At 42.1% G+C, this 13,833-nt stretch overlaps 1 protein-coding gene across 2 annotated transcripts in view; it reads left to right on the forward strand.

Annotated features, from left to right (window-relative positions):
* Window positions 1–13,833, forward strand: part of KCNMA1 (potassium calcium-activated channel subfamily M alpha 1) — a 1,936,781-nt gene that overhangs the window by 1,645,036 nt on the left and 277,912 nt on the right. The window lies entirely within an intron of this gene.

A 13,833-nucleotide genomic window follows, 5' to 3' on the forward strand; every position in this document is an offset into this window, starting at 1 on the left:
AGACCACAATCCAGTGGGAGCACTCAGATGAGAGGATCACCTTGTTGGTGGCTGAAGAGAACTGGTAAGAACTGCTTTGGAAAAATTTAGAACATAAAGGGGCGGATTTTCATACTCCGCGAATAGGCCTACTTTTGTTTGTGCTCCAGGCGCAAACAAAAGTACGCTGGATTTTAGTAGATACGCGCGGAGCCGCACGTATCTGCTAAAAACCTGGATCGGCGCGCGCAAGGCTATCGATTTTGTATAGCCGGCGCGCGCCGAGCCGCGCAGCCTACCCCCGTTCCCTCCGAGGCCACTCTGAAATCGGAGCGGCCTCGGAGGGAACTTCCTTTTGACCTCCCCTCACCTTCCCCTCCCTTCCCCTACCTAACCCACCCACCCGGCCCTGTCTAAGCCCCCACCTTACCTTTGTCGGGGGATTTACGCCTCCCAGAGGGAGGCGTAAATCCCCGCGCATCAGCGGGCCTCCTGCCCGCCGGGACGCGACCTGGGGGCGGGTCTGGAGGGCGCGGCCATGCCCCCGGGCCGCCCCGGGCCGTAGCCACGCCCCCGCCCCACCCCCGGAACGCTCCCGACATGCCCCGAAAACGCCGCGCGGTTCGGGCCCGCCCCCGACACGCCCCCCGACACGCCCCCTCCGAAAACCCCGGGACTTATGCGAGTCCCGGGGCTCTGCGCGCGCCGGTAGGCCTATGTAAAATAGGCTTACCGGTGCGCAGGGCCCTGCTCGCCTAAATCCGCCCGGTTTTGGGCGGATTTAGGCGAGCAGGGCTCTGAAAATCCGCCCCAAAGGTTTTAGGGAGAATTAACTATTGGGGTATATTCTTTAGTGTGTTTATGTGTCTGAATCAAATAGCTAGTCAGAAGCAGGCAAAAGCCAGGAGTTTCTGTGTTTGTATTAACCTCCCTCCTACCCTTTCCCACCCACCTCTAGCTCATCCTTTGATTCATAGGCAGGAGACACTTTCAATTTAAAATAAAAATATAAATCAGCCTTTTAACTTAAATTCAGGATTGCCCCAGGCCTTATCAAGAGTTTAATCATCCCCTTTTGGGTCACTACCAGATAAATAGTGAATACATTAATAGATTTAAAGGGATCTAATTGTATGCATTCCTACTCCCATAGCAACCTAAACTTTACTAGGAACTGAACAAAATTAAGATGAAGGCAACAGTCCAGGGGGGCCTTCTAGTCTTTAGCATTGAGTGTCACATGTATGATTTTGTTTACCCACCAGTGAGAGGTTGAATATGTGCACCTGGTGCAAAGAGCTCCTGTCTTTCAGAGAATTAGCCTGATCTCTGGAGGTTAAAGTGGCAGAAGGCTAAAGTGGCAGACCTGGTGAAGCTGAGGCAAACAGAAATGTTTATAGATGAGACCTTCAGGGACATAGTAGCCAAGTCCCAACTCCAGTCTGGCAGCCATGGTGCTGCTTTGGAGGAGGAAGGTCTCCAGGTCAGAGTGCATCAACTTGGTGGAGCAGAAAATGATTTTGTATCAAGGACCTGCTCTCCAGGTGATACATTGTCCTTTTGCACCAAGGATGTATCTCCCAGGGTTACTGCCCAGGAGGGAAGGGTTAGGTCGACCGTCATAGTTGGTGATTCAATTATTAAGAATGTAGAAGGCTGGGTGGATGGTGAGCATGAGGATCACCTGGTAACATGCCTACCTGGGCAAAGGTTGAGGACCTCATGCATCACCTAGATAGAATTTTAGATAGTGTTGGGGAGGAGTTGGCTGTCATGGTACATGTGGGCACCAGCAACATAGGAAAATGTGGGAGGGAGGTTCTGGAAGCCAAATTTAAGCTCTTAGGTAGAAAGCTGAAATCCAGAATTTCCAGGGTAGCATTCTCTGAAATGTTCCCTGTTCCATGTACAGGTCTCCAGAGGCAAACAGAGCTCCAGAGATTTAATACGTGGATGATGGTGCAAGGAAGAGGGATTCGGTTTTGTAAGGAATTGAGGAACCTTTTGGGAAAGGGGAAGTCTTTTCCGAAGGTATGGACTCCACCTTAACCAGGATGGAACCAGGCTACTGGCACTAACCTTTAAAAATGAGATAGAGCAGCTTCTAAACTAGAACAAAGGGGAAAGCCAGCAACCAATGGTTAAGAGGGAGGTATCTTCGAAGGATACTAATGAAGCATTAAAGTTAGGGCATCCCAACAGAGGTTCCAATACTAAGAAAAGTAGTCCATGTGCCTATAATTAAAGACTCACCTGAGCTAAAAGATTCCAAATTATCCCTGTCAACTGAAAAGCAGAATGTTAATACAAAGAAAAAACAAAACATACTTTGAAATGTTTATATGCTAATGCCAGAAGTCAAAGAAAATGTGAGAGTTAGTGTATAGCAGTGAATGATGACATGGATTTAATTGGCATCTCAGAGACATGGTAGAAAGAGGATAAACAATGGCTCAGTGCTATACCAGGGCATAAATTATATTGTAATGATAAAGAGGAGCAATTTGGTGGCAGGGTGGTGCTTAATGTCTGGGATGGCATAGTTTCCAACAGGACAAAGATCCTGCAAGAGGCTAAATGCATGATTAAATCTTTATGGGTAGAAATCCTTTGTCAACCTGGCCAAAATGATGAGACGGACAGTGAAATGGTAAGAGAAATTAGGGAAACTAACTAAAGGGGTTATTTTTCAAAGCGTTATCGCATGCGTTAGGGTCTTATCACAAGTTATTGTTTTCCTTGTTATTTGTAACTGCTTTTCTGCACTATTGTTTAAATGGTAAAGTTTATTATAATTACACCCCTGTTTCTTGTGAACCAGCATGATGGGACAACCGTCTTGAATGTTGGTATATAAAAAAGTTAAATAAATAAATAAATAAATGCAATATAATGCAAATTAGCTGGAGGGGAGGAGTCGGGGTGGGGAGGAGAGGAGTCAGGGCAGGGAGGGGGAGGGGTCGGCCGTGGCACCGCTGCCAGCGATAATGTTAGGAACATTCTTGCTGGCAGTAGCGCAGCGAATAGCACCACCTTTTATGGTCGCGCTATTCATGTGAAAGGCTGCAGCCAGTGGTGCTGCAGCTGGCAAAATTGCACCGCCACAGTGCGAACGGCTGCGGCCTTTTGCTGGCCCACCCCCCCTTCGCCCCCACCCTCTTTTTCGTGAGATTCATCATTCTGCGAAAAATGATTAATCCAACCCTAAATTGGTTGTGCAGTAATAATGGGAGATTTCAATTACCGCTAAACAAACACGTTGTACAATAATATTTCAATTTAATATGTGTGTGTTACTGAATATTATTTATTATTAACTCTATTAAGGACCGTCATAACACCCGTAGTATGCACGCATCTTATGCATTTATTCTCAACCACATCGGGTCATCTTTAGACGTAGACGCCAGAATCAGGACATGGCGTAAAAACTGGAAATGTTGTATTGGAAATACATGTGGAGTACTTAGACGCCAGAATAAGGATAAATCCCTGAAGCAGCAATCATTGCGAAACGTACGTTGGACTTACAAATAGTGTGGCGGCGCTGGAACCCGACTTGTGCAACAGCGTGGCGGCGCTAGTAAACAACTAATGTGGTAAAAACAGGACTGGATTTATAAACAGTGCGGCGGCGCTGGAACCCGACTTGTGTGGCAGCGCGACGGCGCTAGCAAACAACTAACAGGGAACAGACCCATGTGAAAAAACAGCAACGCTAAAGAAACAGGTTATCGAGTGCCTTTGTACGGCAGTAGCAGTTTCTGATTTGAACCCATTGACAGCGAGACTCCGCTACATCAAGGGAAGTACTTATTCCACATATTACCATATTAAAGTTTATTGCATAAATCACAAAAACTTTATAAAAATATTAAAAATAGAAAAAATAAAAAAGCTTTTAAGAAAGACTACATAGATGTTGCAGGAATAATGATTAAAGATGACCCGATGTGGTTGAGAATACATTCATAAGATGCGTGCATACTACGGGTGTTATGACGGTCCTTAATAGAGTTAATAATAAATAATATTCAGTAACACACATATTAAATTGAAATATTATTGTACAACGTGTTTGTTTAGCAGTGCTCATGCAGCCATTGTATTTTGAATAAGTTTTTGGATATATTGGTAGATTTCAATTACCCAAAAGGGCACAAGCAGAATTCTGCACTACAAAATAATCCAAGTCAAGAAAGTGCAGATAAATAAATTTTAAGTCCTGATCCAAAGGATTTCCAAACGCTTTTGTGCAAAAAGATAATTTTTATATTTTATTGCGGCAACTCCACTGCATAGTATTTCCAACAACAGATATTTTCACAAGTCCCCCGACACGGTCCCGTGTTTCGCCGGTGGCTGCATCTGGAGGGACCACAAAGGTTAATAAATCTGAAAATTAAAATGATTAAAGATCAGGACATAACAATGGACTTAAGCCGACAATGAACTCAAAAGATCAAAAGTTTCATACCATACCATACCATACAATTGTATTCTTCCATTTTCTACTCTGAGTCGAGAAGTCATTAAAATTATCCGCTCACATTGGTATGCTTTGTCGTTACATCAGATGTTTCAGGACCCTTTGCGGTTTACCTTCCATAGGGGGCGCAACTTAAGAGACAGACTGGTTCATGCACATCGAGATAGGGTTGATACGTCCCCTTCTGGTGCTTATACACATCGGCCGTGTGCACACTGTATAGTATGTCACCATTCGGAGACCCTTTCATGTTTTCAAGACCCTTCTACTAATAAAACTTTCTATCTAAAAACTAATTCTGACTGTACATCACAAGGAGTGGTTTATGTAATAAAATGCCCATGCCCTCTTTTCTACGTTGGAAAAACCTCCCGAAAAATTAAAACCCGGATTATTGAGCATTGCTCGAATATTAGAACCTCTCGTGACCAAGAACCTCTTGTCTCACACTGGTTGAGTTTTTCTCACAGTGTTGTTGACTTGCGGTTTTTTGTCATTGAGGTAGTTTCTAAGTCAGCTCGGGGGGGTAACTATGCAGAACATCTGGGTAGACAAGAACAAAAATGGATTTTTACTTTGAACACCGTATCTCCCAAAGGTCTAAATCAGGAGATTGAGTGGCATTTGTTTTCTTAAGTATGTTATTTTTATAATTCTCTTTGGTAGTCCGTCTGTATACTGCACACAGACTTTTGGGAACCGGTGATTGGCTCCCGTGCAAATTGTGATCAACTCACCTGTTATTTGGCGCCCAAACTCTGTCTTTAAATACCTGGTTGCTCTGAGGGTGAATGCGCTCCCTGCCATGTTGTGAAACGCGTTGCACCAAGGTATGAAACTTTTGATCTTTTGAGTTCATTGTCGGCTTAAGTCCATTGTTATGTCCTGATCTTTAATCATTTTAATTTTCAGATTTATTAACCTTTGTGGTCCCTCCCGATGCAGCCACCGGCGAAACACGGGACCGTGTCGGGGGACTTGTGAAAATATCTGTTGTTGGAAATACTATGCAGTGGAGTTGCCGCAATAAAATATAAAAATTATCTTTTTGCACAAAAGCGTTTGGAAATCCTTTGGATCGGGACTTAAAATTTATTTATCTGCACTTTCTTGACTTAGATTTCAATTACCCCAATATTGACTGGGTAAATGTAACATCAGGGCATGCTAGAGAGATATAGTTCCTGGATGGAATGAATGACAGTTTTAAGGAGCAAGTGGTTCAGGAACTGATTAGAGTTAGATCTAATTCTCAGTGGAGCACAAGATTTGGTGAGAGAGGTAACGGTGGTGTGACCACTTGGCAATAGTGATTCATAACATGATCAAATTTGAATTAATGACTGGAAGGAAGACAATAAGTAGATCCACAGCTCTAGGACTAAACTTTCAAAAGGAAAACTTTGATAAAATGAGAAAAATAGTTTAAAAACCCCTGAAAGTGGTAGCTATAAGAGTATGCAACAAACAGGCAATGGAAACTGCTTATCCATATTTACTGTCACTCTTTGATAGGGATGTGCAGAGCAAAAGTTTATGTTCATAAGTCCATAAGTCGAAGGGGGGGGGGGTCAATTTCGGTCAATATGGACATATGGAGAATTCCATAAGTTGAGTCTATGTCCATACGTGCAAATAAAAATTTAAACCCCTCACCCTCCTTAATCCCCCCCCCCCCAAGACTTACCAAAACTCCCTGGTAGTCCAGCAGGGAGTCAGGACGCCATTTCTGAACTCCTTTGCGAGGAGCATGTGACGTCGGCGTCACGTCGGAGTGACGCGGCGTCACGTGATTCCCCGCGCGTTCGCTCCGGGACCCTCGGTGCACCCAAAAGTTCCTTTTGGGTGCAATCAGTTAGGATTAAAAGAGACAAATAGTTATGAGGCTTGAAGATGCAGCTGAGTTCATTTCTGGTAGTAAGTCAAAGCTCTTTTACAGTCCAAGGAATGAAGGTCTTTTTCATCTCCATGGGTATGTGGCCTCAGAAAGAACGTGGGTAACATGATTTTTATGAAATGCTGATAACACCTTTGGTAGACACTGTAGGTGGGTACAGAGCACTACATTGTTGTGAAATAATTGTTTATAAAGAAAGTAATGAACTAATGCCTGAAGCTCACTGACTGCAACAAGGAATAATATTTTCCATGGGAAAATCATCACAGAAGCTGATTTCAATGGCTCAAAAGAGGGCTTCATAAGCTGAGCTACAACCACATTAAAGTCCCATGCAACAGGTGGTTTGGCCATTTTGAAGTTTAGTATACCACAAGCCTTTCATTAGCATTGACACTAAAGCATGAACAGAGATCAGTCTACCCTTTACCTGCACATGGTAGGCTACCATGGCACTGAGATGCACTCTGAAGTAACTGTCACAATTTACATGCAAACTGGTCCAATGAGCTTTGTTGACAACAAGACAAGAACCATTTATATTTAAAAAGGTAAACACTTCTAGTTGAGGGCATTCTGGTGAATACAGTTATGTTTTCAACTTCCTTGGATAAGGAAAGTGAAGTGATCAGCGAGCACTCAACATCCAGGTTGTTAAGTTGAGAGAGGGAAGGTTTGTATTTTCTTGAGTCAACAAGGATGGATCATCCCCCTGAGAGATGATTTGCAAGCCACACCTTTCTAGGCTGTGCTAGTGCAATAAGTATCAGGTGGACCTGATTTTTGAGCACTTTCTGTACCATCTTGGATATCAGCAGACTTGGTGGAAAATTGTACATGAGATCTGCAATCCAAGTGAGGAGAAAAGCATCCTGAGTGGATCTGAGATCACTGTGGCCAATGCAATAAAGGCACATAGAAAGTGGGCACTGAACAGTCAGCGCCCGCTCTCTTAATGCGCACATGGTGCCCCAAAGGGGGAGGGGGCGCATGCAATATTTAAATTAGGGGTCACGCTAGGAAGGAGGCGCTAGGGTCACTTGCGTGAACTTAGCACCTTCTTCCTAGCATGACCCGCCACGGCTGCCTGTCTGCCAGTAATGAAAATGGCCGCCGAGTTTATCTGAAGTAACTGCAGCCATTTTCATTACTGGCAGACGGCCGTGTTTACCGCTCCAGGAGTTAATATCTGAGCGATAAATGTGCGTCTGAGACGCACATTTATCTTTTTGCATTGGGAGTGAATGAGTAATAGGCTCATTCACATGCATTTGCATGTGAAGAGCGCTATCTCATTCACTCCGCGTTAGACGCGTGTTAAATAGGCACTAATCCCCTTATTGCATTAGGGGATTGATTAGGGCCTATTTTACCCATGTCTAACTGCACTTGGGATATTGCATCGGCCCCACTGGGCAGAATGGAACAAAATCTTTCCACTTTCTATTTTCTGTTGGGTCATTTGAGGGATGTCCTCAAAAGCCAACATGTGCTTGTACTTAGCTTCTCTACTGCAGTAACTACAGTTCCTGACATGGAGCTGTGTTTCATAATCTGCATCAGGAGGTTACTTCTTTCACATGATCAACAAAAGCATAAGTCTATTACTAAAATAAAAACAGACATACATATCGTAAAACATTTCCATTGCCAACAAATATGAAATAACTACTCCTGTTAGCGTGTACGCCAAGAAAAATCCCCCCAAAAACCTTTTTTAATCACTTAACAAAATAGAAAAGCATGTCAGTTAATCTATATTGGACATACACAACGAAGTATAAAAACCAGATTTAAAGAACAAAAAAGCTGCATCAAAACAAGCAAGATGCAGGCCCCGATGGTGGCTCACTGTTTGGAGAACAATCATTCCTTTACAGATCTCCGATGGGGTATCCTCGAACAAACTGACATTTTATCCATGGGTAAAAGTAGAGTTATTAGACTGAATTTACATGAACAATTTTGGATTCTTCATCTGAACTCTGTTTTCCCCTATGGATTGAATTTGGAAATCGAATGGAGCACATTAGTTTAAACAGGTACTTACTAATTAATTAATCAATTAATTAAATTATGCCGGACTTTTTTTCTTTATATACAGTTTACATCAGTCCTTTTCAGGAGTTCCAGTTTGATTTTTATGCCAGAATCATGGCATTTTTATTAAGATTTTTTTCTCATCCCTATAGGTATGTACTTTGGACCCTTGTGCTTTTCCATTTTGTTAAGTGATTAAAAAAAAAATAAATTTAGGCATTTTTCTTGCTGTACACAATAACAGGAGAAGTTATTTCATATTTGTTGGCAATGGAAATTTTTTACTATATTTATGTCTGTTTTCATTTTAGTAATAGACTTATGCTTTTGATGATCATGTGACTCCATGATGCAGATTACGAAACATGGCTCCATGTCAGGGACTGAGGTTACTGCAGCAGAGAAACAAGCACATTTTATTTGCAATTTAAAAAACAATAAAAATACAATGGCCTATGATTAATTATAAGGAAAACAAAGGTATAATTTGTTACTGGAAGTGCCTATTATGATTGGCCACTATTGATAATATTATAGTCATGCTAAGGACTTTGTTGTATTGCTAATCTCTCACAGTTCCATCAGGTTAATTTGAAACTGGCTTTCCATTAGTGACCAAATCCCTTGGGTTCGAAAGAGACATGGATATGCTTCCCATTCTTTGGTGGAAGCATCCATTACTAATGTCACCTGATGAGGTAGAAGATGGATTGGAACCACCTCCTCTAAAGAATTGGGATTTAGCTACCAGTGGAGGTTTCATTTCATCTCTTATGAGACATTCACTACAGATGTCAAGGGTTGAGTTTACTGGTTCTAGTGGGAGTGGAGACCACATTGAAGGATTTGCATGTGGAGGTTTGTGGTGATAGTACATGAACTGCCACTGTCATGTGGCCCAGAACAAGTAGCACTTCCCTCGGTGTTATTTGGGCAACTTTATCCAAATAACTGTAGCCACTTATATTCAGTGGCAGATTTATCCAGCTGAGAGCCACTGAATATCCAGGTAATCTTCTGCTCTTCAGCCTGAATATTGACCTCAGTGTGTCTTTATTGTACCTTTTCCAGAGTATTCCCTAGAAATAATACATAATTGTTGTGACCTATCTGTAGATGTTTTGGATGTTAACATACAACCTTTACTCATCTTGTACATTTTACATTTGAAAATTCTTCTGCTGATTAACTTAAGAAAGTATAGGTCAATTTGTAGAGGCATTTGATGTGATCCATACAAGGAAGAGTCTCTCAGGAAAACTTAAGACCTTTTATTCAAATGATATAGAGTCATGTGGAATGGCTATTGGCTAACAATAGCCAACAGTGTTGGTGTATTAGTCATAAAACATTTCCTGAATAACACTAGAACTGTCTGACAATTCTTACAGCTAGTCCCAGTGAGCTGCAGGAGTTGTTGGATCTTTCCAGTGGCAAGCTGTCACATGCAACAGCTGTGAAAGATAGCTATCTTGGAACTGTTTTATAGTAGCAGTCAAAGCAATTGGAGAAGATTGAAGTGACAGAGGCCCCATTCAGTAACTAGTGAAACATATAGGATATCATGAAATATTAAACTGGGTTGTAAAAGTACTAAATTGTTTTTTTCATTTAATAAAACATGGCCATGGATGCATACATTTGGCTAACAGTCTGTTAATTGTTAAAGTTTGTCATAGATTCCATAAATAAATGTGAACATTGTCACAGCTTCTATTACATCTTCAAAAGGTAAAAGATGTAACGTAAAAAAAAAAAATTCTAAACAACTATGAAATAGGAAAAGTACCGCACTTATGCTTACTCACCAATGATGCTTTCTAGGACTCAGATTCATTTGCCTTCCTTGATGATTGATGCTATAATTCACTATTTTCAAACTTGTGCTAATTTGACCCCTTTATGTATCTTGTGTTTGTAGGGATCCTGTCACTCTCTACTAGAGTTCAGGAGTTACCACTGGTAACAGAAGAGGCATAATAGTAATCTTATGCATATATAGCGCCCCCTGAATGGGAGCTAATAATGGATATGTTCTGCTGGTTTACAGAGCCTGACCACTTTTTTACCTTGTGGATTTCCTATTTTCTTTTGTAGAGACAGCATATCTTAGCTGTCCTCTGATTTTCTATTAATTGAGTTGGTGCTTTGATGGAACACTAAGGGCCTCATTTTCTAAAGTATCGCAGGCCTGCGATACTTTAGGTAATGAGGGGTGGGGGCCGAAACGGGGGTGCAGTCCTGCGCTGCCGGTTTCGCACCCAATAGTGCCACCATAGAAGGTGTAGCTATTGGGCGTGAAGTAGGACGCGAAAAAGCCCTTACCTTTTTGTCGTCCGTGGCGTCTTCATGTAGTCGGCCCCGGTGATGCCCCGACTCCTCCTCTTCCGGGGCCGACTCCGCCCCCACTTGGTATCGCACGCGATAAGGGACTTTTCGCGTGCGAAACATCCCTTATTGTGTGCGATCTGCCTGGTAAATGACCCCCTTAGTTGGGTGAAGTTTCTTTCTACCCTCTCAGTCCTTTTTATATTTGTAGATGGATTTATTTAAGTTTTGATTACCCAGTAACATGGTTATTTTCTGCTCTACAATTTACTAGGAGAGATCCTTTCAGGTAAGATGAACCTGAGATCATCAAGATCCAAGGAAGTGGATGACTTTCAGCCATCCTGAGGGGAAAAGGGAGAAAAGGAAGAGAGGAGAGGAGTTTGGACCTCATGCAGGACCCAAGGAATATCTACTAGAGATGTGAATCGGAACTGGAATCGGTTCTGATTCCGGTTCCGATTCACATCATGAAACTTTTTTCGTGTGGTCCGATCGTTTTTTTTTTTATCGGCTGCGCCCGAGCCGATAAACAAAAAACCTACCCCGACCCTTTAAAACAGATCCCTTAGTTTCCCCTACCCTCCCAACCCCCCCAAAACTTTTTACAAGTACCTGGTGGTCCAGTGGGGGTCCCAGGAGTGATCTCCCGCTTTCGGGTCGTCGGCTGCCACTAATAAAAATGGCGCCGATGGCCCTTTGCCCTTACCATGTGACGGTATCCGTGCCATTGGCTGGCCCCTATCACATGGTAGGAGTAATGGACAGCCAGCGCCATCTTTAAAAATGGTGCGGGCCATCCAGGAAACAAGACCATAATAATCAAAGTCAATCCCCCAGACAGTGTGTGTTGCACTGGAAAGGCTGCATTGGGAGTGACAAGGGAGGCAAAGAATAATCTTATATCAATTTTTAGGTATTCTTATACCTAAAAATCGATATAAGAGGATTTGTAACCCTATTGGGTAAGAAAGTTAAGAGGGTAATTTTCAAAAGGCTAAATTCCCCAGGGTGGCAGGGGGAGAGGGTAGGAGCAAGATGTCAGATGCACTTTAGTCCAGCTCCAGGCTCATTACCAATGTCCTTCAATTTTTCCTGTGATGGTTGAGAGTACAGGGAAGATTTGAGTATTCCCATTGAACCCTCAGTTGGTCCAAGTCCCTGGCCTTTCTAAGCAGTTTGTATGCAGGGGAGCCATGCACACCTCCATTGGGAAAGAAAACAGGGACAAGAGAGCCATGAATTTCCCTGGCAATGGACATCTGGTTTAGTCTGGAGACAAAGAAGATGTCAGGTAATTTCGCCTTTGGAGTAAGGGGCCAGGAGATCTCGAAGCAGATGCTTAGTGATGATGTCAGAGGGACTGCGATTCCAGATGATTGAGATTGAAGGTTCTTGAAACAAATTTAAGAAAGTCCAGCAGAATGAATCTTTGCTTATTAAAGATTATTAGGTGAATTGTACAAGCCCAGCATGAGCCAAAGCCGGGAGATATGTGAGTATGTCCAGCCAGCACAAGCCAAACGGATTTTAAAAGCCACCCATGTATGTGTGTATCTCCCAGTACGCGCACAAGCAAAATAGCCCAGAAAAGGGGCGGGCATAGTCTGGGCAGGGCAAGGGCGGGACATGGGTGTTCTGGGACTTTAACATGAAATATGCGTGCCGGAGTCCCCTGCTGGCGTGTAAGTAATAAAACAGAAAAAGCTAGGCTAGTCAGCAGGGTTTTAAGGGCTGGGGATAACAAGGAGACTGGGAGACAGGGAGATAAACAACCTAGGGGGCTTTGGAAGTCCTATCCCTTAACTGGGCTAACTGGGAAAACTTAACATCTCTTCTTAAGAAACAATTTCAAAACCCAATTCCTGTCAGTCTCAAAAACAAAGCTTTCAAGCAATGTAGTCTTCCTCAAAAAGTTTGTTCAACAGACTCAATTTCTTGAGTCAAATTTAGGAAAGAATCTTTACCAACTGCAATCAAAGGTCCAGATTTTTCCTTATTTCTGAAGCTTGGATGGTAGTTTGCTGTAATTATAGGAGGGAAAGCCTTTATGGGAGCCTGTGACACCTCAAGTAAACACTTCTTAAATATATCCAATGGCAAAATGTTCTTAGTCAGTAGAAAGTTAATAACCCACAAATTCCTAGATTATAAATTACGTTTAAAGCTCTCCATCCTGCAATTATTAATATTGCTTCTTTTCCATAATAGTATCCACTGCCTGAAAAGTATCCTTAAGAGGAAAGTCCTGCTTCTGTTGCTTGAAAGCTTTCATAAATATTATTATTATTATTATAGTGATCTCTCTTTATAGCTCCTCACTTTTAACAGTTCTTAGTTACAACAAACATTAGTCATATCCCCAAATAAAATGGTGTTTGTAATAACAGCTAAGTTCTGCTATAATAAACCCTCTATTTAACAATCACATTTATTGCCTTCCATAATAAAGAAGGATCACTGCATTAATTTTTACATAGTGCTGTGGGATTACATAGGGAATATTATAGAGAAGAAATACTGATCTTACATTGGTTAAAAACATGCTATTTGTTATCTTTCACATAGTGTCTTTATAAAGTGGAAGCTAAATTGCTCAAAAGCCTTATCTCAAGTCTCCCTTGTGCAGCAGGCTCTAATGGAACACAAATAGAGAATAAATGTTTACATTTGCTTCCCTTGCTCCTTCCGATGACCTGTTCTCCCTACCTCTAACAGGCATTGCCCAACGATGCCCTGTACTGATATTCCTGAAGGTTTCCTCACAAAGCATTGTGCAAGCTACATTTTATTTGCACAGCTCTCGGATATTCCCTTTTTCATAATAATTGCTTTTCAGCTACATGCAAAAAAAAAAAAAAAAAGGACAGACCCAGCGTGGGCTGTATTGGTCTAAGGCACTTTTATTCAATACATCTGGATTTTCTTTCCTTCTCTCCATTTTTCCTTTTCAGAATTTCTGTGGTTAGAATTGAAATGGCCATAAGAGATTACCGCAAGATTTAGTTGTCCCAGAAAAAGAGCATTGCTGCCTAGTATCAAAATCATGCATTCCAGTTATGGATATTTGTAAGTTAGTCTGCTCTAAAGTGTCATACTG

Source organism: Rhinatrema bivittatum, chromosome 7, assembly GCF_901001135.1.
Source record: "Rhinatrema bivittatum chromosome 7, aRhiBiv1.1, whole genome shotgun sequence".
Taxonomy (NCBI): Eukaryota; Metazoa; Chordata; class Amphibia; order Gymnophiona; family Rhinatrematidae; genus Rhinatrema; species Rhinatrema bivittatum.